This window comes from Oryctolagus cuniculus, chromosome 4 (genome assembly GCF_051225735.1).
Source record: "Oryctolagus cuniculus isolate XC-2025 breed Fujian yellow rabbit chromosome 4, ASM5122573v1, whole genome shotgun sequence".
Taxonomy (NCBI): Eukaryota; Metazoa; Chordata; class Mammalia; order Lagomorpha; family Leporidae; genus Oryctolagus; species Oryctolagus cuniculus.
Window position 1 is genome coordinate 78,297,314 of NC_142870.1, and position 25,586 is coordinate 78,322,899.

General features: G+C 50.2%; 1 protein-coding gene and 1 long non-coding RNA gene across 2 annotated transcripts in view; one reads left to right on the forward strand and one right to left on the reverse strand.

Moving 5' to 3' along the window:
- The window catches only part of CASR (calcium sensing receptor), an 88,671-nt gene that overhangs the window by 19,490 nt on the left and 43,595 nt on the right, over positions 1 to 25,586 (forward strand). The window lies entirely within an intron of this gene.
- Positions 1,977 to 14,665, reverse strand: LOC149127016 (uncharacterized). The gene is made up of 3 exons (XR_016232100.1): positions 14,509 to 14,665; positions 13,627 to 13,689; positions 1,977 to 2,205 (listed from the first exon to the last, which is right to left on the reverse strand). It is a non-coding gene; the product is annotated as an uncharacterized LOC149127016 (long non-coding RNA).

The following is a 25,586-nucleotide window of genomic DNA, read 5'->3' on the forward strand; positions in this document are numbered from 1 at the left end:
TACATCTGGCAACTTTTCTAAATTCTCTTATTAATCCTAATTGTGTACAGATCCTGAGATCATGTTTCATATCTTTGCTATGTCAGTAAACTGGTCAAAACCTCTGGGAAAATGTGAGAGAAGTGACCATGTGGCATCCTTGTCTTACTCCTGATCTTAAAGGGAAAGCTTTCAGCGTTTGATCATTAACTGTGGTGTCTGGTGTAGATTTGTTTCATAGTCACCCTTCATGCATTAATGAGGCTCCCTTTTACGCCCAGCTTGCTAAGTCTTACGGAGATGGATGTTGAATTTTATCCAGTACTTTTCTCCCTGCTGGCCTAGGCATCTGGAACTCTGAAAGCTGGGAATGTGTGGAAGCTCATTGTGCTTCTCCCCTTCAGTGCTAATTCCTGGCGTATTTTGGAGCCCGCCTTTCTTTTATTTGACTGGGAAGAGAAAACTTGGAGTTTAGCCTTGGAGCCAGGGAGGAGGAGGTGTGTGTTACATGCAGGTTCTTTAGGCGGATATGGTGGACTCAGTAGCCCTCCCTGGGGTCCTCCCCCAGCCCTAGAGTTGGACATTGAAGCTCCAGGCTCCAGCTCACGTTTTCCTCTGACACTAGAAGGGCAGGATCGTGGGAGTTCTGAGCTCCCAGCCAAAAACCACCTCCTGATGCTGTGGTTCTCGAAATCAGGCAGGAATCAGATCCACCCGAACTGGGCCCTGCCCTTGAAGTTTCTGACTCAGAAGGCCTAAAGAGAATTTGCATTTCTAAGAAGTTCCCAGAGGCTGCTGGTCCTGGTGCCACCCTGGGGAAAACACTGTCCCCCAGCTGTCTCCTTAAAATCATCCTCCAGGGGGCGGTTCAGAGACCTGGAAAGAAAATGACCCAAGTGTCTGAGAAGAGAAGAGTGACTGAGTGCAGCCCCCGAGGCTGACTGGTGCTCGCCTCTCAACTTGGGAGAAGGGAGGAGAGGGACAGAGGCAGAGAGAGGAGATGGGGGATAGAACACGGAAGGAACCCATGGGAAAATATGAAGGTGGGGGCAGGGCAGATCCCAGCAAAGACGTCCCAGGGGGCCGAGCACTCAGTCTGCAACCCACAAAGGTGTCCCATGGGGAGCTGGGCCAGCCAAGTGAGACTGAGTGCTGGACACACGGAAAGGAAGAGGCTTAATGCGAGCTTCCTGTCAAAGCAGACACCCTGGATTTCTTCAAGTAGAGACCAAAGGGAAGTCCTGTAGGCAGATGGGACTCAAAGCCACCGGCCCTGCCACGGACGCTGTGACTAAGGCCCAGGGCCTGTCACGTGGCCAGCGTAGGTCAGGGAGGATGACACAAGGAAGGAGACGTTGGGGACTAGAATCGTTCGCTGGACCTTATATATCAGTTTTCTACTCACCAACAGAGTGACTCAGCAACTGATCGGAAAACAAAAACAAAAACAAAAACAAAAACCAAGAAATTAGGACAGGCACAAGTTCTCCACTCCTCTTCCATACCTGCTGCCAGCCCCCTCCCCATCAGGAGCTGGTGCACTGGCTGGACCGGCCCTGGGAAAGCTGCCTGTGGCTATGGCAGTTAGAGGACAGCACTGGAGCGGGAAGGACTGTGGGCCCCAAGCAGGTCCGCCTGAGGAAGTGCGTGCGTTTCCTTTACGTCGCCCATTTTTCATTAGGATCCGCTTGATGGGATTGATAGACTTACATTCAGACATGTAAACCTGTCTCCCCAGATTTGCTCTGTATAACCTGAAAGGCTTATTTTGGGCTTTTATAATATCTTGCCTCTGGATAACTCGAGTAGGTTCGTTAATATCAATGTCCAGAAACCAATTAGGATTCTATCCACAGGTACAATTTTGATCACAAATTTTCTACAATATTTAAGCAAAGTACTTATTGTTCTTTGGTTCACTGATTCTTGTGAGACAAGGGTAAATATACTATTAAATTTCTGGAAATAAAGGTACAAGTTCAAGATAGTCCTTTTTTAAAAAAAAATTTATTTATTTATTTGAAAGTCCGAGTTACACAGAGAGAGGAGAGGCAGAGAGAGAGAGAGGTCTTCCATCCGCTAGTTTATTCCCCAGATGGCCGCAATGGCCGGAGCTGTGCCGATCCGAAGCCAGGAGCCAGGAGCTTCTTCTGGGTCTCCCACAGGGGTGCAGCAGCCCAAGGACTTGGGCCATCTTCTACTGCTTTCCCAGGCCATAGAAGAGAGCTGGATTGGAAGCAGAGAAGTCAGGCCTTGAACCGGCACCCACATGGGACGCCGGCACTACAGGTGGTGGCTTTACCCACTGCACCACAGCACTGGCACCAAATAGTCCCTTTTTAAAAGATTTATTTATGTATTTGAAAGAGTTTCAGAGAGGGAGGGAGGGAAGGAGAGAGATTGATCTTCCATCTGCTGGTTCACTCCCCTCTAGCAGGAAGCTGGATAGGAAGTGGAGCAGCCAGGACACGAACCAGTGCTTTTATGGGACGCCAGGGCTGCAGGTGGCAGCTTAACCTGCTGCTGCACAGCGCTGCCCTCAGAACTGCAGATTCTTCTAGTGAGACCCGAATGCAGATTACAGCACATACCAAGGCCAGATGCCCTCAGTCTCCCTCCCACTTGACTGCCCGACCTCCTTTTTTTTTTTTTTTCTTAAGATTTAGCTTATTTACTTAAAAGATAGAGTTATGGGACAGGGCCGGGGTGGGAGGCGGGAGAGAGTGAGAGGTCTTCCATCTGCTGGCTCACTCCCCGAATGGCAATCAGGGCTAGGTCAGGTCAAAGCCAGTAGCCTGGAGCTTCATCTGGGTCTCCCATGTAGGTGCAGGGGGCCAAGCACTTGCATTGTCCTCTGCTTTGCTTTCCCAGGCGCATTAGCAGGGAGAGGGATGGGGAGCAGAGCAGCCAGGACTCATATTGGTGCCCATGTGGGATGCTGGCACTTCAGGCCAGGGCTTTAGCCTACCGCGCCACAGTGCCAGCCCCAAGGAAGTGCTTTTTCTTTTGCTGTGATGGAAACCTAGGGCCTTCATGGACAGTTCTGAGGGTTAAAAAAAAAAATTGTTCCTTGCACCAAAATCTGCCTCCTTTGCATTTCTGCCTGTCAATCAGCCCTATGATCCATATCCATCTAGAAAAAAAACTAAGACCCTTTCATAATTCAGAATACCCTAACTGTGTCCCACGTGGGGGTTTTTCCTTCAGGAAAACTCTCAAGGGTAGTCCTTGTAGTTGTTTCCTCCTTGCAGTGTCATTCCCAAGCTTCCATTGTCTGCTGCCTTCTCAGGATATAGGCCAACACGTCTGGGTCCCCTCTCTAAAATATAAATGCACATACTTGGTGTCTTGCCCCAGTATGATGTCTGGGCCAAGGCTGAGCATGGTAGGAGTCTTGGTCCTACTGATGCTTGTGAACATCCTACTTCTTTTTCTTTTAAAGATTTAATTATTGCTTTGAAACAGTTTCATAGAAGGAGAGGTAGAGGCAGAGAGAGAGAGAGGGCTGGGCCAGGCTGAAGCCAGGGAGCTGGATGGGAAGTAGAGCAACCGGGACTCGAACTGGCACCCATATGGCATTGGGGCCACCATTATGGCCACTGCCTGAGGTGCCAGCATCCCATTTTGGAGAGTCAGTTTGAGTCCCAGTTGCTCCACTTCCAATCCAGCTCCCTGCTAATGCACCCTGGATGGCAGCAGATGATTGCCCAAGGATTCAGGCCCTTTGACCTGGCCCAGCCCTGACCAGTGTAGCCATTTGGGGAGTGAACCAGTAGATGGAAAAATCAGTCTCTCTCTCTCTCTCTCTCTCTCTCTCTCTCTCTCTCCCCTCTCTCCCCTCTCCCTGTCACTCTGCTTTGCAAATAAACAAATTTTAAAAATAAATAAATAATTCCTGAAATCAACACTTGGTTTTATCTGGCAGTCCAGCAACCTCAGCAGAGAGCACAAGGATAATCTGGGAAGACTTTCACAAACTGGTTCCTGACTGTTCCCCCGGTGGCTTCTTGCATCCCCTAGATCCTCCCCAAACACCTACAACAGCCAGGGTTGAGCCAAGCCGAAGTCAGGAGCCTGGAATTCAATCCATGTCTCCCATGTGGATGGCAGGGGCAAGTACTGGAGCCATCACTGCTGCCTGCAGGGATACACATCAGCAGGAAGCTGGATCACAAGTAGAGCCAGGACTCAAGTCCAGCACTCCAGTCTGGGATGTGAGCATCCCAAGTGGTGCCTTAGCCACTCTGCCAAATGTCCACCTCCCATTTGAAGATTCTTTAATGAAAATATCCATTCTTCTCTTTGCAATCTTTGGCTTGTGCTATCTTCTTCAAAATATCTTTCTTCAGAACTTCTTTTAAAATATGCCACAGTGATTTCATGGCATCATCAGTGGGGGGGAGGTGTGGACAAGCAATTGCAGAGCTGGAAGACAACCCATTTCCCCAGAACCCAGTCCTGAACCACTGCACTAAGTGTGTGCAACCTCTCAGCATCTGGCTCAGACAAGAGGATGAAGATAACTGTGTTGCCCTTGCCTCTGGGTGCGAGTATTCATGAACCTGAGGGGGCTGGTGAGGCAGGCGACTGGGGAGGGGGTGCAGATTGTGGAGATCTTCCAAGGCCCTATGCCGAATGCATCTGAGTCCCAACTCCAGCCCAACCAGGAGAGGTGAACGACTATTCAGGAAAATTCCTGTGTCATGCATTCTGCACTTGGACTGTATGGAGCACCTTACCTCTAGAATTTGGCTGGAATTTAGCCAAATAAAATCTTTCTTGGTTCAAAAGAGTCCTTGGAATGAACGTGACTAGGCCTATGAGCCCTACATGGGCCTGTGGGAAGCCATGGTGAGGCAGATTCCTAGTTATCATAGCACAGTAATGTTTCATGGACCGAACCAAGGGTCACACAAAAGCTCCTGATAAACCATGTGCGTCATTGATTAACCTCGGGAGTGTGGACTACATCCCTGAGAGACTAGAATCTGTGTCTCACAGTCAGGGGACAGAAACCCGAGCTGTCTGGATCATGAGGGGAGGGTGGAAGCAAGGAGGCAGCAGCTTTACCCTTGCCTTGGCTACTGTCCCAAATGGTGCCTCCAGCACCTTGACCAACGATGGAGAAAGCGTCTATGCCTGCGCCTGTGACAAAGTGGACCCTACCTGGATGATGTCACCATGTCCACGGGAGCAAGCCAAGGGCACGGTGAAGGAGGCACACTACAACTTGGCTGAACACAGACCCTGAGTCAGCAGAGAGTGTGGTGCCCTTTTAAGAGAAGCCCCTTGTAAAGCATTTTCACATACTCCATGATGTTGCCCAAAAAGATTGTTAGGGAGTTTAGTGAAGGAACAATGAAAAAGAAAATGACACCATCTCTATCCACAGCTCATCATTAACTACTGTTAATATTTTGCCATATTTGCGTCCAGCACTTTTATTTAAGAAACGTTTTTATTGTCTCTTATTAAAATGAAATATGACTTATAGAGAGATTTCAGATAATGCAGGAAAGAGGTTTTTTTTAAAATTAAATCACCCATAAGCCCATCATTAATATATGGTGAACACTATTGAGGATATTTTTCTATATTGCCCATTCTTTTGACTGTCATTTATTTTGGCAAAGTTTCTACCTATGAGAGAGGATTTGCTTTTTTAAAAATAGGCCAGAGTTGCCAGGAGCTATTTAAGGCTGCTGAATAAACAACTGATTAAGCCGGGTGGGAAGATTTTGGTGCCAAGTCAGGTAAAATGGGTTTTCTTGGACAGCTCAGAAACTGTCCTGAGGGAGCCCATGTGGGAAGCGACCCACACGCACTGTCCTCCGAGAGCCTCGCGGGAGGACGCACGTATGGGTCTGCAGAAGCCCCTGGGGACCGTGCCCTCTGGAACTGAGCCCAGCCAGTGTCTCATGAGGGAGGGGCCGCGGTCCCGTCCTTACCCTGATGGAGCCTCTGTTTGCTCGTCTTTAATGGGATGTTCATAATGGCCACTTTTCACAGGCTGTTATGAGAATCAAATTAGGTCAGGGACATGAAAGCTCTTTGGCAAACTGTCAAGCCCTGTACAAATGTTAGGCCCTATTATTTACATTTATTTGTCAAACTAATCTTGTTTCTTGGTGGGCATCCTCCTCTGAACACAGACCACCTGCAGGCCCAGGTCATCAAAGCTGGGCTGAGAGGGGCTGGTCTTGCCCCTCTGCTCTCCTGGGACTTCAGGTTTGTCCCTTCAAGGCTGCCCTGCCCTTGATGGTCATTTTATCTGGCTTTCCTGAGACTCGAGTGTGGGCAAAGAAACTCAGGGAAAGCTGGAAGGACACAGTTGGAGCCATTACCATCATTTCTGGCTTCCTGAAGCCTGTGTGCTGAACAGTGTTAGTCTATTTTGGAATTTTAGAAGGATCTGGTCAGTTTCCTGATTACTTCAAAGTTCTTTTGAGGTTTGAAGCTCATCAAAACATCTTTCACAAAACAGGGGGTTCTCAGATCTGGAAGCTTTCACAGGAGTTCCCATAATGCACATTAAAGGGAAGAAAGAGTTAAAAGCATAGATAGCACGGCGCCGTGGCTCACTTGGTTAATCCTCCGCCTGCAGCGCCAGCATCCCATATGGGCACCGGGTTCTAGTCCTGGTTGCTCCTCTTCCAGTCCAGCTCTCTGCTGTCGCCTGGGAAGGCAGTGGAGGATGGCCCAAGTGCTTAGGCCCCTGCACCCACATGGGAGACCAGGAGGAAGCACCTGGCTCCTGGCTTCGGATCGGTGCAGCGCCGGCCATAGCGGCCATTTGTGGGGTGAACCAACGGAAGGAAGAGCTTTCTCCCTGTCTCTCACTTTCTATAACTCTACCTGAAAAAAAAAGTATAGCTAGCACTTTTGTAAAAATGGAGGGAAAGACCATACCATCCTAACAGCAGTTGCAAAGACTGCATCTCAGGTACTTAGTGCAGCCCTACACATAGAAAATTGTTCAGGAAAAGCCAGCTGTTAGTTTTGATGTTTTTATTAATACAAGGATTAGAACCTACAGACTCTGTAATTTAGAAAAATGCCAGTGTCTATGCCATGAAAGAGAGCCTCATCAACCGTGGGCTATTCCTACACTGGGGTAATCTCAGCGTGTGGCCACTTGGAACATCTGTCTTTGCATTCATTCAACCTACATTTACTGAGGTACTTAGGATGGATCTGTGAAAAGTTCATGGAAAATATGAGTTATCAAAAAACGACATATAGATTTCAAGAGAAGTTTATAGCAAATACACAGCCCATTTAATTCCATTTTCCACAAACTTTTTGAAGTCCCCTCATACTACACACCAAGCAGATGCCATGCACTGGGGAATACAGCAGTGAGCCAAACAAGACACAGCCTGCACCCCCGTGGAGTTCACTGTCCAGTGAAGAAGACAGGCAACACACAAACAACTGCAGAAACGAATAATCAGTTAGAACGTGTTGCAGGTGCAGTGAAGGGGGAGAGCAGTCTTGTGTGGACGGGTCGGGAGGAGGCCAGGAGGAGTCCAGGAAGGTGCCCTTAAGTGAGTGACACATGAGTTCAGGTTCAAAGAATGAGTAGGAGTAAAGTAGCAAAGTGAGGAGAAGCAGATTCCTGGGAGAAGGACCAACACCTGCACAGGCCTTGAGGCCTGGAGAACCAGGACACAGCTGCAACTGGAGTAAACAGGGTGGAACAGAAAACGAGGCTGGGGGCTGTGGCTGCTGAACCAGGCAGGGCCTTGGCAGATCATACTAAGAGATGTGGTTTTCTCTAGAGATAAGAAGCGAACATTTGGTTTAGCAGCTGAGATACCGGTGTCCCATAACAGAGTGGATTTAGGTCCCAGCTTCCTGCTAATGTAGGTCCTGGGAGGCGCTGGTGATGACCCCGATAATTGGGTTCCTGTCACCCATGTGGGAGTCCTGGATTAGGTTCCAGGCTCCTGACTTTGGCCTCAGAGAGGGGCCATTGCAGGTATTTGGGGAATGAACCAGTGGATGGAAGATCTCTCTCTCTCTCTCTCTCTCTCTGGTTCTCTCTTTCTCTTCCCCCTCTTCCCTCTCTTCCTCTCAAATACATAAATAAATAAATAGGTAATTGAGTTCCTGCCACTCATGCAAGACACCTGGATCAATTTACCAGCTCACAGCTTCAGCCTGGCCTAGTCCCAGGGGACGGGAACTCTCTCTCTCTCTCTCTCTCTCTCTCTCTCTCTCTCTCTCTCTCTCTCCATCTTTCTCTCAAATAAATTAATGTTCAAAAACAGCAACAAAAGAATAAGCAAACCCAGTGCAGTTAGCAGTTGGCAGAGTGGTTTGCTGGGAAGGGACATGAGTGAGCCTTCTGGGATGCTTGAGATAGTCCACACCTTGATCCGTGTGCTGATTCCATGGGCCTTGTACATACATAAGCATTCATCGAGGTGACCTTTTCTGAACTGTGAGCTTCACTGTAGAGAAGGTACACCTAACAGTTGTTTGTTTGTTTGCTTGCTTGTTTTTTGAAAGAGAAGAGACACCTGCCCCAAGACAGACAGGACAAAGGTTGTCCATTCTGGTGTCAGTCCCAAAAGGCATCAATGCACCTCCTCCTGGAACCTGTCTGTATCTGGTCACTCCTTGCTACTTTTCCTCCTGTCTCTAATCTCCAGCCAATGCTGAATTCTACAGAGAAACATCCAGAAGGAGTTGGCAATGTATGAAACTAAGCCAGGAGCCAGAGAAGGGTCACATAGTGCTAATTATTTTCAAATACCATGGATTCAGTGAGCCACTGAGTGAAAATTCCTAGAGGGAAACAGTACGGCATCCGTGCTGTCCCGGGTGCTCGTGCTAACACGAGCAGGCTAACTAAACCATAGCCACGAAGAACATACAGCACTCTGTGAGACCCAGAAGAAGAGAATAAGAAAATTAACGGTACGATACTATCTTTGCTTGCTTCTTAACTCCCTATTTGCTTGGCCTTCTTGGCCATTCTATAAGACATATGAGATTACTAAAGGCTCCCACAAACCCTGCAATAAACACACATGTTCAGTTTGATGTAACCCAGTGTTTCCATGTGCGTTTGTCCAAGCTTTACACTCCGGGAATATCTGTCATGAGTAATGTGTTACTCGTTTTCTTTTCCCCTACCCTTTTCCTTGGAGAACCATCAGTCCTCACGGTTCTGGCTCCCTCTTGGGACTACTACAGTCACTCTTATCTCTGCTCATCCCCACCACAAGCCCAGCTCTAGGACCTCTCCACCTGTGACAGACCTTGGCCTTGGTGGTCCACGGTGGGCACGGTTGCACATACAGAGGTTCGCGAGCAGTTCTGAGTCACTCATCAATCCTTCATGCAACAAATGTGAAGCATGACCTTGATGGGATGGAAAAGGCTCTATTTCTGCAGCTTTTACTAAGCTGACTTGAGAGTCAAACCCCAAACTCAGTGACTCTCTGGTTACTAAAGCTGTAAAGAATTTCAGCGATCTGGGCCGGCTCCGCGGCTCACTAGGCTAATCCTCCGCCTAGCAGTGCCGGCACACCGGGTTCTAGTCCCGGTTGGGGCGCCGGATTCTGTCCCGGTTGCCCCTCTTCCAGGCCAGCCCTCTGCTGTGGCCAGGGAGTGCAGTGGAGGATGGCCCAGGTGCTTGGGCCCTGCACCCCATGGGAGACCAGGAAAAGCACCTGGCTCCTGGCTCCTGCCATCGGATCAGCACGGTGCGCCGGCTGCAGCGCGCTGGAGGGTGAACCAGTGGCAAAGGAAGACCTTTCTCTCTGTCTCTCTCTCTCACTGTCCACTCTGCCTGTCAAAAAAAAAAAAAAAAAAAGAATTTCAGCGATCTAGGAAAGACAGCAACAATGAACATTAGCAACCAAGATCTCCAGTAAGCCAGGGAAATCTCCTGTAAACCATGCGGTCTAGACTTAAATTCTCTCTCTCTTTTTTTTTTATTTTATTTTATTTTTTTTTATCTTTTATTTAATGAATATAAATTTCCAAAGTACGACTCATGGGTTACAATGGCTTTCCCCCCCATACCGTCCCTCCCACCCACAACCCTCCCCTTTCCCACTCCCTCTCCCCTTCCATTCACATCAAGATTCATTTTCGATTATCTTAATATACAGAAGATCAGCTTAGTATACCTTAAGTAAGGATTTCAACAGTTTGTTCCCACACAGAAACATAAAGTGAAAAATAATAGATGATTTTTTTTTAAATGATGATGAAATCAGATCAGACCTATTGTCATGTTTATTCCCAGTGAGAGTCAAGTTGGGAATTGATAATTTCTTTTTTTTTTTTTTTTTTTACAGAAGATCAGTTTAGTGTACGTTAAGTAAAGATTTCAATCGTTTGCACCCCCATAGAAACACAAAGTGAAATATACTGTTTGAGTACTCATTATAGCATTAAGCCTCAGTGTACAGCACATTAAGGACAGAGATCCTACATGAGGAGTAAGTGCACAGTGACTCCTGTTGTTGACTTTACAAATTGACACTCCTGTTTATGGCATCAGTAATCTCCCTATGCACCAGTCATGAGTTTCCAAGGCTATGGAAGCCCCTTGAGTTCTCCGACTCTTATCTTGTTTAGACAAGGTCATAGTCAAAGTGGAGGTTCTCTCCTCCCTTCAGAGAAAGGCACCTCCCTCTTTGAAGACCTGTTCTTTCCACTGGGATCTCACTCACAGAGATCTTTTTGCCAGAGTGTCTTGGCTTTCCATGCCTGAAATACTCTCATGGGCTTTTCAGCCAGATCCGAGTGCCTTTAGGGCTGATTCTGAGGCCAGAGTGCTGTTTAGGACATCCGCCATTCTATGAGTCTGCTGAGTATCTCACTTCCCATGTTGGATCACTCTCCCCTTTATTTATTCTATCGGTTAGTGTTAGCAGATACTAGACTTGTTTATGTGCTCCCTTTGACTCTTAGTCCTTTCATTATGATCAATTGTGAACTGAAATTGATCACTTGGAATAGTGAGATGGCATTGGCACATGCCACCTTGATGGGATTGAATTGGAATCCCCTGGTATGTTTCCAACTCTACCAATTGGGGCAAGTCAGCTTGAGCATGCCCCAAATTATACATCTCTTCCCTCTCTTATTCCCACTTTTATGTTTAACAGGGATCACATTTCAGTTAGTTTTCAACACTTAAGAATAACTGTGTGATAATTACAGAATTAAACCAGTCATATTAAGTAGAACAGACAAAAAAAAAATACTATGAGGGATAATGTATTAAGTTGTCCATTAGCAGTCAGGGCTTTAAATTCTCTCTCAATCATGCATTGCAGTGGGAGCTGCTTAGAGGCCATCGTGTGAGTGGGATGGTGTCTGTGGAGGGTGTTGGGATGATATAATGAACAGGGATGGCAAATATAGCTTTCTCCTACCGCCTAGCTCCCTCTTATTTGTCCATTTATCTCCCACAATCTCCTACTTCTGTTTTTACCCACGGAGTGAACACAGTCTTCACACTGACATCCACGTCTAAGCAAACCCTTCCTTCTCACCATAGCACATGAACTGCCACCTCTACCCGAAAGGCAGAACTGGCTGCCCACTCCCTTCCAGGATGAGGGCAGAGTTGGTCTTTTCTGCAGTAGCCTCTACGAGACAGAGGCATCATTTCAGAGTCGAGTCTGCAAAGCGAGCTCATGGGGACTGGAAGCTCATTGCCCTCAAGAGGCTGAAAGCATAGATAATTGGTTCTGACCCTTGATCTTCTCATCTGCCAGCTAATTTCCGAGGCACCCACCAGCTCTAATGGATAAGCACACAGGTTGTGTGCATAAAGCGCCTGGCACCTTGCCCATCCCACTTTTCTCACAAAAGATTCAGGGAGGCAGGGAGATGTCTGTTGAGGATACTGCTGCATCATTTCTCAAAGCCAGAAGCAAAACAACAAACAATCCCTCTGTTTTTTTTTTTAAGGGCATCTAATCAATCCTGTGCACATGTCAGTATGGTTACTTCAGAATAGCACATCCTTCCTGAAATGTATTGGCCCACTGGGAACACCAGCATTTCAAGGGAGGAATGGATTAGCATGGTTCAGCGGTAGAACATGGAATTGGGACTCTGAAAACTGGTTCTGAGGCTTTGCCAGTTATCCCTTGTTTAATTCTGGACGAGTCAATCACCTGAGTCTGTGTAAGTTTGCTGTTGCCATTGTTAATTTTCAGCATCGTGGGACTAAAACTACTAATCACTCTTTGGTCTAGCTCGCAGGGGTGTAAATAATCCTCCATGTTTTCTACCTAAATCTATTCATATATTTTAAAGATTTATTTATTATTTATTCATTTGAAAGGCAGAGTGTCAGAGAGAGGGGTAGAGATAGAGAGAAATCTTCCATCCACTGGTTCATTTCCCCCAAATGCCTGTAACAACCAGGGTTGGGCCAGGCAGAAGCCAGGAGCCAGGAACTCCATCCAGGTCTCCCACATGAGTGGCAGGAACCCAAGCACTTGAGCCAACATCTGCTGTCTCCCAGGATGCATTGGCAGAAAGCTAGATTGGAAGCGGAGGTCCTGCGATTTAACAGCAGGCTTTCTATTGGCAATGCAGGTGTCCCAAGCTGTGGCTTAACCTGCTGGACTACAATGCCTGCCCTCTGTTCATGTTTGTAACACAGATTGGTTTCACTGGTCAGGTTGTTCTCTAAGTTCCTTTCTGTAGGCATATCATGAGCATTAGCCTGTCTTTAGGTAGTTTTATGCCATGTTAATGACTGCACAATATTCTATCCTGACATTGCATTGTCTGCATTCCAAGCTCTCTTGGGCCTGGGCGTGGAGTTCCAATATTTGCTGATAGAAATAGTGCTGCCAGAGTCCCAGACAGGAGCGTGGTCTCCCCAGACCAAGACCACGTTTCTTGTGTTCTCTGTATGTAGACTCATCTGTCTCTGGCTGGAACTGGGGTCTTCGCAAAGAGTGGCACTGAGGGGACTGGTCACTGGGAGGAGCAGAGGGGGATGACAGCACAGGTTTGCCAGGGACTGATGCACCAGACAAGGTCACACCTGAATGGAAGGCTTGACCCTGTCGCTTTTGCTGCACAGGCTGACCTGAGTCCATGCTCCAGACACTACTGCCCCAGGCTCCTAAGGGTTGCCTTGTCCGGCCTCCACCCTTACCCCTCCCCTTTGCCCATGCACATCATCCCTCCCCCCCAACACACACACACTCCACCCTTCACAAATCCACCCCACAGGCAGCCTCTTATTCTAAATGACCGGGTGCCCTTAAGTGCCTTCGAGGTGGTAAAAGCCTCTGAGTTGCAACTTAAATGACCTCCACAACACAGATGCTGCGAGTGTGGAGTTTATCCTGAAGTCTCAGCTTTTCCCTCTCCATTTGTAAAGTCTGCTAAAACACTCTTACTAGCCTCTGACCTCTCCCTGCCCACCCCAAAATCAGGACACACAAGCAGCCGTGTTCCAGCTTTGCCACGGGTGCGCATTCACGTGCGTTTCCAGGAAGGTGGGGTTCTTGTTTAATCACGGGGATGGCCGTGGGCAGGACCTGCAGGAGTCTGTTCTCTGCCACCAAGCAGGCTCCCACGGCAATGCAGCTGTACCTAGGGCTTCTAATACCCTCTCTAAATCTAGGACTCTGCATCCTTCGGACACACCTTAACGTTGCGGTAGGTCGGATCTTTCCACCGTGGTTTACTTTCTATTGTGGAGTTTGCGCGCTACAAATGGAAAACAAAAAGCTTTACCAAGTAAACTACAAAACGAGAGCGTGCACATTCACATCGTGCCCCTAACACTGCCAGAATCTGGCCTTGTGACCCTGCCAAGCCGCATCCCTTCTCTCAGCCTCAGTTTACCTGTTCGTAAAATGGGAGCTTTATACTGAACCTACTTGGCGATGCCTTCTGGCCTTGGCATTACTAACTATGCACCCATTCCGCCCAGAAGTGTCTGTCTAAAGTTATCGTAACCGCTGGTGGCCCAGGACGTCAGAACTGGATCCTCAGAGGCCAGCCGAGGGGCCCTGGAGCGGAGGCCCGTGGGCACCTGTCAGGAGGTCCCCGGAAGGCCACGCCGTTGGCGCCGGGCATTACAAATCCAAACAACCTCCGCGTCCTGCTGACGCCACGGCCGGGCAGCGGCTGCAAATCGAGCCGCGATCTTTCTGCTCCGGTGCAGCCCGGCGCGCGGCGGATGCGGGCGCGGCGCTGCCCGGGGGCAGCCGGGGCTGCTGACGGCGGGGAAAGGAACCTGCAGCCCGAAGGCGTCCCCAGCCCCGCGCCGCTGGAGGGAGAGGGGAGGGCGCAGGGAGAGTGGCCTAGCTGAAGCCCAGCCTCCTACCCAGGCTCCACCCGCGAAGAAGGGACTTCGTGGGATGCAGGAAGCCCCGGCTGCCCAGCCGTGTCGTGGTGGGGAGACAAGGAACGGCTGCAGCTGGTGCCCTGCGCGGTGGTGGAGCCAGGACTGGAGCCACCGTCTCCTGATCCCTCCCAGGCCTGCGTCCCCTGCAGCAGGCTTCTTCAGCCAAAGGGCCTTACCTTCTGATTTCTTCACCAACTCGCTGCTTCCCCCCATTGGTCTGAAACCGAAGGGCTTGGCATCTGCACCTTTGGAACCTGACATTTCCCGGGGGGAATCTGCAGCTGCTCCCCATCAGCTCAGATTTCTTTGCAGGGATGAGTCAGCACCCGCCCCGCAGTGCTTCAGAGACCCCAGAAAGTGTCGAGTTCACACCCATTGCAGGGGTGGCCTGCCTGTCCCCCCACCCACCACATACTTGCTGCCTGAAGGTAGCCAGGCTGTGGGCAAACCAAACCAACAGCGTTCCAGGGCCAGTGGGGAGGTAGCATGTCTCCCACCAGCTTGCTCAACTCAGTTAGTTAGTGCTGGCCCTGGAGGGGTGGGAGATCACTATCATCTTATTAAGAACTAATGTTTATTGAGCATAGACTATGTGCCAGGCTCTATGCTGAGTCTTTCCAAGTCTTATCCTCATAGAAGCCTCACAGCAGTCTTACTTCGGGTCTTCCTATGGTACAGATGCAGCAACCCCCAAGCCTCCATCTAGTGGCTGTGAGCCAGAGACAGGTACCCTGGGTTCACCTGGAGCCAGTGCTGTCTGCTTCACCTCTGTGTGATCTGTAAGTCACTTAACGTCGTCGCTTTTCAGGAGTGTGAAACACCCCAAGTGGGTAAAATTTTATGCCTCTGTGCATTTCTCTAGGAAGAGCAGCCGGTTCTCATGAGCGTCTCAGCAGGACCCACCCTCCCACCCCACACAATAACTCTCTTGGCATTATTTCCTCTTTATTGCCTACCCTGCATTCTCCTAGCACTTTCGGTATGCATGGGCTTGGGTGAGCAGCCACAAACAGCCCACGGCTGCCCCTGAGCCGGAGCCTGCTGCGTGGTGTGGAGGTCTGAGGGGCTCCTGGCCACACGCGGGCCTTTGCAGCATGCCCGCATGTGCAGATAGCAATCACAGGAAGGAGGACATCGGCACTGGGTCATCAGATTCATGCTCGCGTCCTTCCAACACCTCAGCATTTTTACGTCGGCCTGTTGTGTTCCTGACTTGCAATCAGACGCTGAGTTTATATTGAAACCCCAGAAAAGAGTTCAGGATCCTTTTTTTTATTGCAGCCTAAAGAGAATTGTGGTACAGCCACCGATGGGCCTGGGGTAAAGCGGCCATTCACTGTTGAGCACCAGTCGCATCCCGAGGGACCCAGGAGCCTGGCTGCCTGGAGAGTGGGAGGGCTCTGGCCAGGAAGTGCTGGGCGCTGTTGAGAGTGGGGTCTGCAGGAGGAGGACAGGCTGCCTGCGGCAGTGGAGAGCTGAACCAGCCCCAGAGGGCATGGGCAAAGGAATTAAGGAAGAGGTACAGGCCAGGGCAGCCTGTGGGAAGGGCGCAGCCCAAGAAAGAATGGGGGCCATCAGGGGGCTGGAGGAAGGTGGGGTTGGGGTGCAGAAGCGGGACAGGGGCTTAGGAGGGGAGGCTGGGAAGGCGGCAGGGCTCCCAGAGTCACCCGCTGTGCGACCAAGTGGCTGCGGGTCCTTGACAAGGTGGGGACACCTGTGCGCTTCTCTCACTTACGCCTCAGAGGCTCGAAGCAGCTGGTCTCGGAAGCCCTTTGCAACTCCATGGTCCAGTGACTGTGACTTCAGAGGAACTGAAATGGGCGCGGAGGAACAGGAAAGCCAGCCTGGCGGCCTGAATGTGACCACTGCTCCAAGCCAGGCCTCTGTGCCCTGAACAGCACCGACTTCACAGAACATCAGCATCAAGTGTGGCCACTCCGGGACCGGGCTAGACAAGGAGCAAAGTGAGAGCCGTCCTGCCACGGCTGAACATGCCGAGACAGCACGCGCGCAGTCCCAGCCACAGACACACGGACGTCTCCCTGTCCTGGCCCTGAATAGTGACTGCTGCTGCTGCTTTATAATCTCGGCCTCAGGGGCACTGGTCTTCCTTCCTTCTGGATAAGAGTTCAGTACACAGCACTCAGCTGCCATCTGCAGTACCGGCATCCCATGTGGACGCAGATTCAAGGCCCCACTGCTCCACTTCCAAGCCAGCTCTCTGCTAACATGCCTGGAGTGGAGGATGGCCCAAGTCGTGGGGCCCCTGCACCTGTGTGGGAGACCCGGAAGAAGCTCCTTGCTCCTGACTTCAGATTGGCCCGGCTCTGGCCGTTGCGGCCACTGGGGAGTGAACCAGCGGATGGAAGATCAATCTGTCTCTCTCGCTCCTTCTCTCTGTGTAACTCTGCTTTTCAAATAAATAAATGAATCTTTAAAAAAAAAAAAAAAAGAGTTTGGCTGGCGCCATGGCTCAATAGGCTAATCCTCCGCCTGCAGCGCTGTCACTCCCCCTCTTCGCGGAGGAACGACACAGGACCCTGCGCTGTTCTTTCGCCTGCTCGGTCCTTCCCGGGTTTGCTGCTGGTCCTTCCCGGGTTGACTGCCGTCCCTCCACCTCCGTGGAGGGGTGGCTCCCCCTGCCACTTTCCCCACTTCCGCGGGGGAGCGGCACACCGCCGGCCGGCTCTCTCGGGGCTGCTCAGATGTTCCTCAGGTGTTCCTGGTGCATGTTGTCTCTCTCCTCCTTTATAGTCCTCTTCTACCAATCCCAACTCTGCTACCCACACGCCGAGTACGCTGCTCTCCTCCAATCAGGAGCAGGATCAGCTCCTGCAGCTCATCAAATTGGCGAGAGGCAGCTGTGTAAAAGTTGTTTCCTCCCCTCCCAGCGCCATATTGTGGGAGAGCAGATGCATAGAATAAGTCTTAATTCCAGTAACTTAGTCTAGTCTGAGTTGCTCCCCACACAGCGCCAGCACACCAGGTTCTAGTCCTGGTCGGGGCGCCGGTTCTGTCCCGGTTGCTCCTCTTCCTGTCCAGCTCTCTGCTGTGGCCCGGGAGTGCAGTGGAGGATGGCCCAGGTGCTTGGGTCCTGCACCCGCATGGGAGAGCAGGAGAGGCACCTGGCTCCTGGCTTCAGATCAGTGTGGTGCACTGGCCGCAGCAGCCATTGGGGGGGCGGGGGTTGAACCAACGGAAAAAAGGAAGACCTTTCTTTCTGTCTCTCTCTCTCCTTGTCCACTCTGCCTGTCAAAAAAAAAGTGCCCCCCTTTCTGAAGTCCTCCCCTAAATCACCTAACACAAGCCCCAATTCTCTAAATTGTTTCTAGAATCATCTAACACTTAGTTCTCCTTCTCTGCTATGGGCACAAAAACCCAAGTTGCCCAAACATGGAGGTGGCCCTTGTGCTGGGCTGGGCACTCGCTGGTGCGAGTGCAGAGCTGGCCAGTACAAATGGGGCCCCTGACCTTCCGCACACCGGGGCCCCTCTCTTGCCTCAGCCTGACTCCAGCCCTGCCTGAAGGGGGGCTTTGTCAGCAGGACACATTAACTCCCAACTGCTCTCTTCTCTCTCCAAAAATACCCAGCTGGGAGCCTCAGGGGCTTGCAACAGAGCATACCACGGAGAAGAGAAATCCAAGAGGCAACTTCACAGGGGAGTTTTCTCCACCACCACCCCCTCCGCCAGCTCCACAGCAGACATCGCTTCCCTCCCCCCGAAGCCCTGGGCTTCTCCTTTCCTGCCTACACCCCGCCCAGAGTGTGCACGGGCTCCTCGCGAGGTGACGTTTGTCTGTTTCCCAACCAAACCACACTGATCTTACCCCCTTCATGTCATCTTCCCAGGAAGCCATCGGTGCCCAGTGGAACTGGCCCGCTGGGGCAGTGTCTACGGCAGCAAGAGTTGTTTTGCTCATGACTTAGATTCCCAGCGTGGATTTTCCACCCTCAGCTTTTCACCGGGGGGAGTCCCCACCACAGAACCCCCACCACAGAACCCACTCTCTGCTGTACATGTGAGCCAGCGTTAAACAGATGGCAAACACGCTTGGGCCGCCTGAGTCAGATGATGACCAGGGAAAGAAAAGCCTTCTGCCTCTGGCTCTTAGTCCTCTGAGTTGGAGACAGCCAGCGAATCCGCACCTTTTAACTTGCAGAAGCAGTGGCTAATCACAGGCGCCCCACTACTTCCAAAGCTGTCATTCCAGGCCGTGTCAACAGTGGGGGTTTCTTTGTACTCAGTTTAGGGCAGGAGGGGGTCTTAGGGCTGGGGAACGTTTTTTTCTGCCAAAGGCCACGTGGATATTTGTAACGACGTTCATGGGCCACGCAAAATTTTCAACTCTAAAATGCCTGCTCTAGATTTCTGGGATTTTGAGTCCCACCAGATCAGATGATTTCGTGGGCGTTCCGTGGCCCGTGGGCAGGACATTCCCCACCTCCGCTAGCCTTTCACTCAAGGGTCAAGGAGTAAATATTGCCGGCCTTGTGTGGGCCAGGCAATCACTGTCCTAACTATGCAGAACTGCCCTGGTGGCACCAGGGTAACCATAGATATTCTGCAGTGAGCACACACGCCTGTATTTCAGGAAAACTTTATTTACAAGAACAGCTGGTTGAGTCCCGGTCCACTGCCATCCCACACACGGACATAGCCAAGGGAGATGCAGAGGACTGACCTATGCCCCCAGCTTTTTTAAAATTTTTTTATTTTTATTTTTTTTGACAGGCAGAGTTAGACAGAGAGAGAGAGAGAGAGAGAAAGGTTTTCCTTCTGTTGGTTCACCCCCCAAATGGCTGCTATGGCCGGCGCGCTGTGCCGATCTGAAGCCAGGAGCCAGGTGCTTCCTCCTGGTCTCCCATGTGGGTGCAGGGCCCAAGCACTTGGGCCATCCTCCACTGCCCTCCCGGGCCACAGCAGAGAGCTGGCCTGGAAGAGGAGCAACCGGGACAGAACTGGCACCCCGACCGGGACTAGAACCCAGGGTGCCGGCGCCGCAGGCGGAGGACTAGCCTAGCGAGTCACGGCGCCGGCCTGCCCCCAGCTTTTAAAAGGCTGACTTCTCATCCGAGATGTTGGCAGAATACTTTAAAAATAAGTCTAAAATGTTATGTAAAATGAAAGTGGAAGGGGAGAGAGGGAAAAGAAAGCAAAAATAAGAGGATAGAATTTTATTTCAAAAGAGGAATAGGGAATCCAGGTGGAAAGAGCCCTTTATCAGGCCTGGGAAGAGGAGGTGGATCCTGGTCATTCCCTGATCAGCTTGGTGGAAGCCACTGGCCGAGGCTCAGGTGTGGGCAGGGAGACGTTGGGAGTTCCAGGGAGTGGTGCAGGCCATCCAGTCCCCAAAAAGAGGCCCTCAAGGTCCCTGGAGAGAGATTGCTGGACAGATGGGGATTGGGAAAGGGGATGGGGAAGGTGACTTCCACAGTTGCCACCTGTGAGTAAAGTCCCAGACAGTCCCCTGTGAGAGCAGTGGGTTGCCTGTGAAGAATATGTGTTCATTTTGCAAGCTCGGCAAAGTAATTTAATAATGAAAGATCAGAGTTCAAGGTCGCCGGGGAAAGACAGAGAATTCGTTACAGTCGCAGAGGGGAGGAGGGCGGTTGCGAGAGCGAGTTTCGTGGGTTCTTTTCCTCAGCTTAGTACAGAAATAAAAAGCCAGGACACAATTTGCAAAGAGGCGGAAACTTTTATTAGACAGAAAAGAAACTTAATTGATTGGCAAGTGACAGAACAAGCGTCTGGTCCGAGAGGAGAGCAGGGGGAGTGCCCGAGCGGGACACTGGCTTTGAGGGAGTGTCTGGGTTTTTAAGGCATTACTGCTTCTTTCACTGGGGCATTCTGTGGGGGAGCCCGTTGGACCGGGTGTCACATACTGTATGTGGATTGGCCTGGGGCTCATGGAGATAGCAGGGGTCTCCTGAAGACAGCCTGCCTCCCCCTTAGGGGCTCAGCCCCCTCCTCTGCCAGCTCTGGGTAGAAGACTGCAACTTGAAGGCATGATTTAAAGCCACAAGGATTGCACAAGACAGCCTGGATCTCCTGGAGCCAGTCCGACTCTCCCCAGGGGCTCGGCCCCCTCCTCTGCCAGCTCTGAGTGAGAGATTGCCCCCACCCTGGAGGTGCGATTTAAAGCCGCAAGGTCACACCTGCAGCACAAGAAGCTCTTAGCGGGGGAGATGCCAGTCGGTCTGCAAACAAGCTTTCCAGCCGCAGCTGGCAGCGGGCTTGTGAAGCACACTCCACCTATGTCTGAGGGGCCCCCGGACCCCCGGCCCCACTGGACGGCCTCGGGATGGTGAGCAGACAGCTCAGCCCCCTGCCTTCGGCCAGGAGAGAAGGGGAGGATGCTCTCTGGTTTTCGGGATGGTCATTTCTCAAGTGCACAGACCACATGTACTGATGATAGATTCAGAAAGTCATGTGTACAGCCGCGATTTCGGGACTGTGTTTCCTAGAATACGGGTTTCATAAGAAGTTAGCAATTATCACAGCAGAATGAATTCAGGGAAACTGAAGACTGGTTTGGCAGTGACAGGAAGCCGATCTGTTCACAATTCATTTTTTGCTTGGCTTATAAAAGCATTACAGATATGTTTTGAAAGCTATTCTTAGGAAATAGAACTTTGAAGGTCTAGAACAGACCATGCCCCTGAGCTAATGCAGAGACAAGATAGTCTGGCTTTGGTTTGGAGTCACCCAGGGGGCTGGTTAAAACAGGCTGCTGGGCCCCACCCCAGAGGCTCTGATTAGCAGGTCAGGATGTGACCTACGAATCTGCATTTATAACAAGCTGAGGCTGCGTTAAGACACACTGGCCTACACAAGGCCCTTTAGAGCCCGAGACAGACAGACAGAGAATGCTCCCACTTCCTAAATGCCCACAGCGCCTGGAGTTGGGCCAAGTGGAAGGGAGGAGCTGGGAAGCCAAATCGTGTCTCCCATGTGGCTGGCAAAGCTCCAACTCCCTGAGTCAGCACCACTGCCCACCAGGGTCTACACTGGCAGGAAGCAAGAGTCAGGAGCCAGAGTGGAGTGTAGAACCCAGGCACACCAATGTGGAGAATGCAGGCACCCTCACCCCCAGGCTCGCTGCACAGGGAAGCAGTCTGATGGCTTTCCACCACATGGGAGTATGTGTCGGACAAACCAGCTTCGAAATCTGGCTCACAGACACACATGTGGGCTGCCCTGGAAGAAGGCTTGTTTCAGATGGTCTTTCCCTAGACCTGCTTCAGGGGTCCTTTGCAATGGCGAGGCTTTTTCCAGAGGCAACTGAATGCGGCATGTTCTAGGATTTACTTTTTTTGGGGGGAGAGGGGTTATTTATTTATTTATTTGAAAGTCAGAGTTACACAGAGAGAGAAGGAGAGGCAAAGAGAGAGGTCTTCCATCTGCTGGTTCACTCCCCAGATGGCCACAACAGCTGGAGCTGTGCCGATCCGAAGCCAGGAGCTTCTTCCAGATCTACCATGTGGGTGAAGGGGCCCAAGGACTTGGGCCATCTTTCACTGCCTTCCCAGGCCACAGCAGAGAGCTAGACCAGAAGAGGAGTAGCTGGGGCTCAAACCAGCGCCTATATGGGATGACAGCATTGCAGGTGGCAGCTTTACCCACTATGCCACAGCGCTGGCCCCCCAGGATTTACTTTTTAAACTGTGGTTCTTGCTCCCCCTTGGGCAAAGCTGGAGAAGCCATCCAACAAATCAGTCATTTCCTGGTCTCTCTGGTGGACAGACAGTTTCTTGAAAAATGGAAAGCAAATTCAGAATGAATTTCTCAGGCAAACATAGTGCTTTGAAAATAAACTAGGATTCCATTTGAACAATCACAATGTGATATATTTGGGAAGAAAAAAATATACAAACCTGGATTCTGAAAGGACTGCCTAAACCAAGGTACAATAGAAAAGCGAGGTGGGCCCAGATGGGCAGAATGTGGTGTGAGGCAGCCAGATTATGGCATTGTTGCAAAAGGCAGCAAACATGTCTTGAGATCTGTTATGTAAAGGCCCGAGCTCAACTGCTTTCACCCTCAGGCCTGACTCAAAGTAAGGCACCCGTTCTTATTTAACAAAATGACACGAAGAAGTTAGAAAATATCCACAGGGCATTAACAAGCAGCTTCTGAAGACTATGAGAAAGCCCTCAGCAGAGAGCTGTGAGGGGAGTTTGGCTCGTTAAGCCTGGAAAGGTGGAGGTGATTCCATTCTATCTATAAACGAAGTCAGAGCGGTCTGGCCCTGGTCTTTTGTTGCAGGGGTAAGCTAAGCAAGAGAAAATAGCCTTGATGTAAAAATAGATCCGATTTTAGTTAACTGGGAGGGGAAATCTTTAAAATGCCGTGATGAAACACCAAGTGTATACCATTTTGAGTCTTGGAAATTTGCAAGAAGCTAACAGCAGTTATCCATTCTGAATGTCTTTAAAACTCCAAAGAATGCTTCCATGCTGACTGGGCAGTCCCAAAGCAAACTTGGAATGAAGAATTGCTGTGTTGTAGAAAAGCACAAATGCCCGTTGATGGGAAAGAAAATAAATAGAGACATAGGCACAGAGTGGACTATTACACAGCCATCAAAAGTATGACTTAGGGCCGGCACCGCAGCTCACTTGGCTAATCCTCTGCCTGCGGTGCCAGCACCCAAGGTTCTAGTCCTGGTCGGGGTGCCAGTTCTGTCCCGGTTGCTCCTCTTCCAGGCCAGCTCTCTGCTGTGGCCCGGGAGTGCAGTGGAGGATGGCCCAAGTGCTTGGGCCCTGCACCCACATGGGAGACCAGGAGGAAGCACCTGGCTCCTGGCTTTGGATCAGTGCAGCGCGCCAGCCGTGTCGGCCATTTAGGGGGTGAACCAATGGAAAAAAGGAAGACCTTTCTCTCTCTCTCTCTCACTGTCTAACTCTGCCTGTTTAAAAAAAAAAAAAGTATGACTTAGAGTAACACATGACATAGATGAATCCAAAATAAAACATTCAAAGTTTGAGACAACTAAATATTTTAAATGTTTTTTAAGAGCATAGGTAGATACAAAGTAGCCATATATAAGGAAGGCAAGAGGTGACTGCAATGAGATGGACTGATAGTACCAAGGGTAGGCACAGACATGAAGTAATAGAAATTCTCATATACTGTGGCAGGAAGATAAATTGGCCCAAACCCTTGGGGAAATTTGTTGGCACTATCTACTGAAGCTAAAGATACACAAACTAGGATCCAGCAACTCTGCTTCCAGGAATGTATTCAGTGTATACTTACCAAAAGATACGATCAAGAATGATCATAGAAACACTATTGATGATAATCCAAAACAGTTCATTAACCGGAGAATGGATAACGTGATATGATCATGTAAGAATACAGCCTGCACTGTACAATGATGTTTCTAGTCAATGATGGGCACGTGTGTACAATGGTAGCCTCATGACTGTAATCAGGTAGCCAGCATTGTGGCACAGTGGGTTAAGCCACCACCTGTGATGCTGGCATCCCATGCAGGCACCAGTTCAAGTCTTGTTGCTCCATCTGTAATCCAGCTCCCTGCTAATGCACCTGGAAAAGCACCAAAGATGGCAAAAGTACTGGAGCGCATGTCACCCATGTGCAAGAAACGAATGCAGTTCCAGGCTCTTAGCTTTGGCCTGGCCCAGCCCTGGCCATTGTGGCCCTTTGGAGAGTGAATCAGCAGATAGAAAAGTTCTCTCTCTGTCTGTCTTTCTGTCTCTCCCTCTTTCTCTATAACTCTGCCTTTCAAACAAATAAATAAATCTTTTTTTAAAAAAAAAGTCTGTGCTCTTATGATATTCAGAAAAAAACCTCATCATCTGGTGACATCATGGCAGTCAAAATGCATTAGGTGTCCGTGATGACGCTGGTGTAGACAAGCCTGCTGCACTGCTCGTTGTTTGAAAGTGCAGCACGTGTAATTACAGACTGTGAATATTACCTGATAATGATAACAATGACTGGTACTGGTTTATGTATTTACCATGGACTTCATTTATTTATTTGAAAGATGGAGTTACAGAGATGGAGAGAGAGAGAGAGAGAGAGGTCTTCCATCTGCTGGCTCACTCCCCAGATGGCCGCAACAGCCAGAGATGGACAGATCCAAAGCCAGGAGCCAGGAGCTTCCTCTGGATCTCCCGTGTGGGTGCAGGGGCCCAAGCACTTGGGCCATTTTCTACTACTTTCCTAAGCCACAGCAGAGAGTTGGATCGGAAGTGGAGCAGCCAGGACTTGAACTGGCGCTCATATGGGATGCTGGCACTGCAGGAAGCGGCCCTGCCCGCTATGCCACAGCGCTGGCCCCAGTAGACTTTTATATCATAATTTTAGAGTTATCCCTTCCATTTATTAAGAAAGAAGGTGCAGTGTCAAACAGTGTGCCATGGGATGCCAGCAGCAGCCTTGGCCGTGCAGGGCTAATGGCATCTTTGAGTGCACACTGAGTGAGTGACCTGCACCACTCGGTCTGCAGACTGCACTCTGCGGTGCTTGCACAATGATGACATTACCTAGTGGCCACCTCTAAGGCTCTGTGAGAGTTGCTAAGTGACCTATGCTTGTATTATACAACCATGAGCAAAAACACACTGGTTTCACACAATAGAGCTGAATCTTGCAAACATAATGTTGGACAGAAGCAGCCAGTGCAAGAGTATGTATGCATCACTTGAACTTACACCAAGTTCAAAACCAGGGAAAACCAATCATTCGATGATACTGGAGAGCATGCCACCGGTCACCTTGGGGGAGGCAATGACTGGGAGAGGGTGAGTGGGGCTTCCAGGTGCTGTTTCCAGCTCTTAGTTTGGATTCTGCTTGTGTGGATGCATTTATGTGGGGAAAATTCAGTTATGATTTATCCATATGCCTGAGGTACTCAATTAAAAATATTTTAAGAAGGAAAGAAAGAGTGCCAGCACTGTGGCACACTAGGCTAATTTTCCACCTGCAGCCCCAGCATCCCTTATGGGAGCCGGTTCTGGTCCCGGCTGCTCCTCTTCCCATCCAGCTCTCTGCTGTGACCTGGGAAAGCAGTAGAGGATGGCCAAAGTGCTTGGGCCCCTGCACCCATGTGGGAGACCCAGAGGGGGCTCCTGGATCCTGGTTTTGGATCAGCACAGCTCTGGCCGTTGCAGACAATTGGAGAGTGGACCAACAGATGGAAGACCTCTCTCTCTGTCTCTTCCTCTCTCTGTCTATAAATCTACCTCTAAAATAAATAAAGTCTTTAAAAAAAAAGAAGG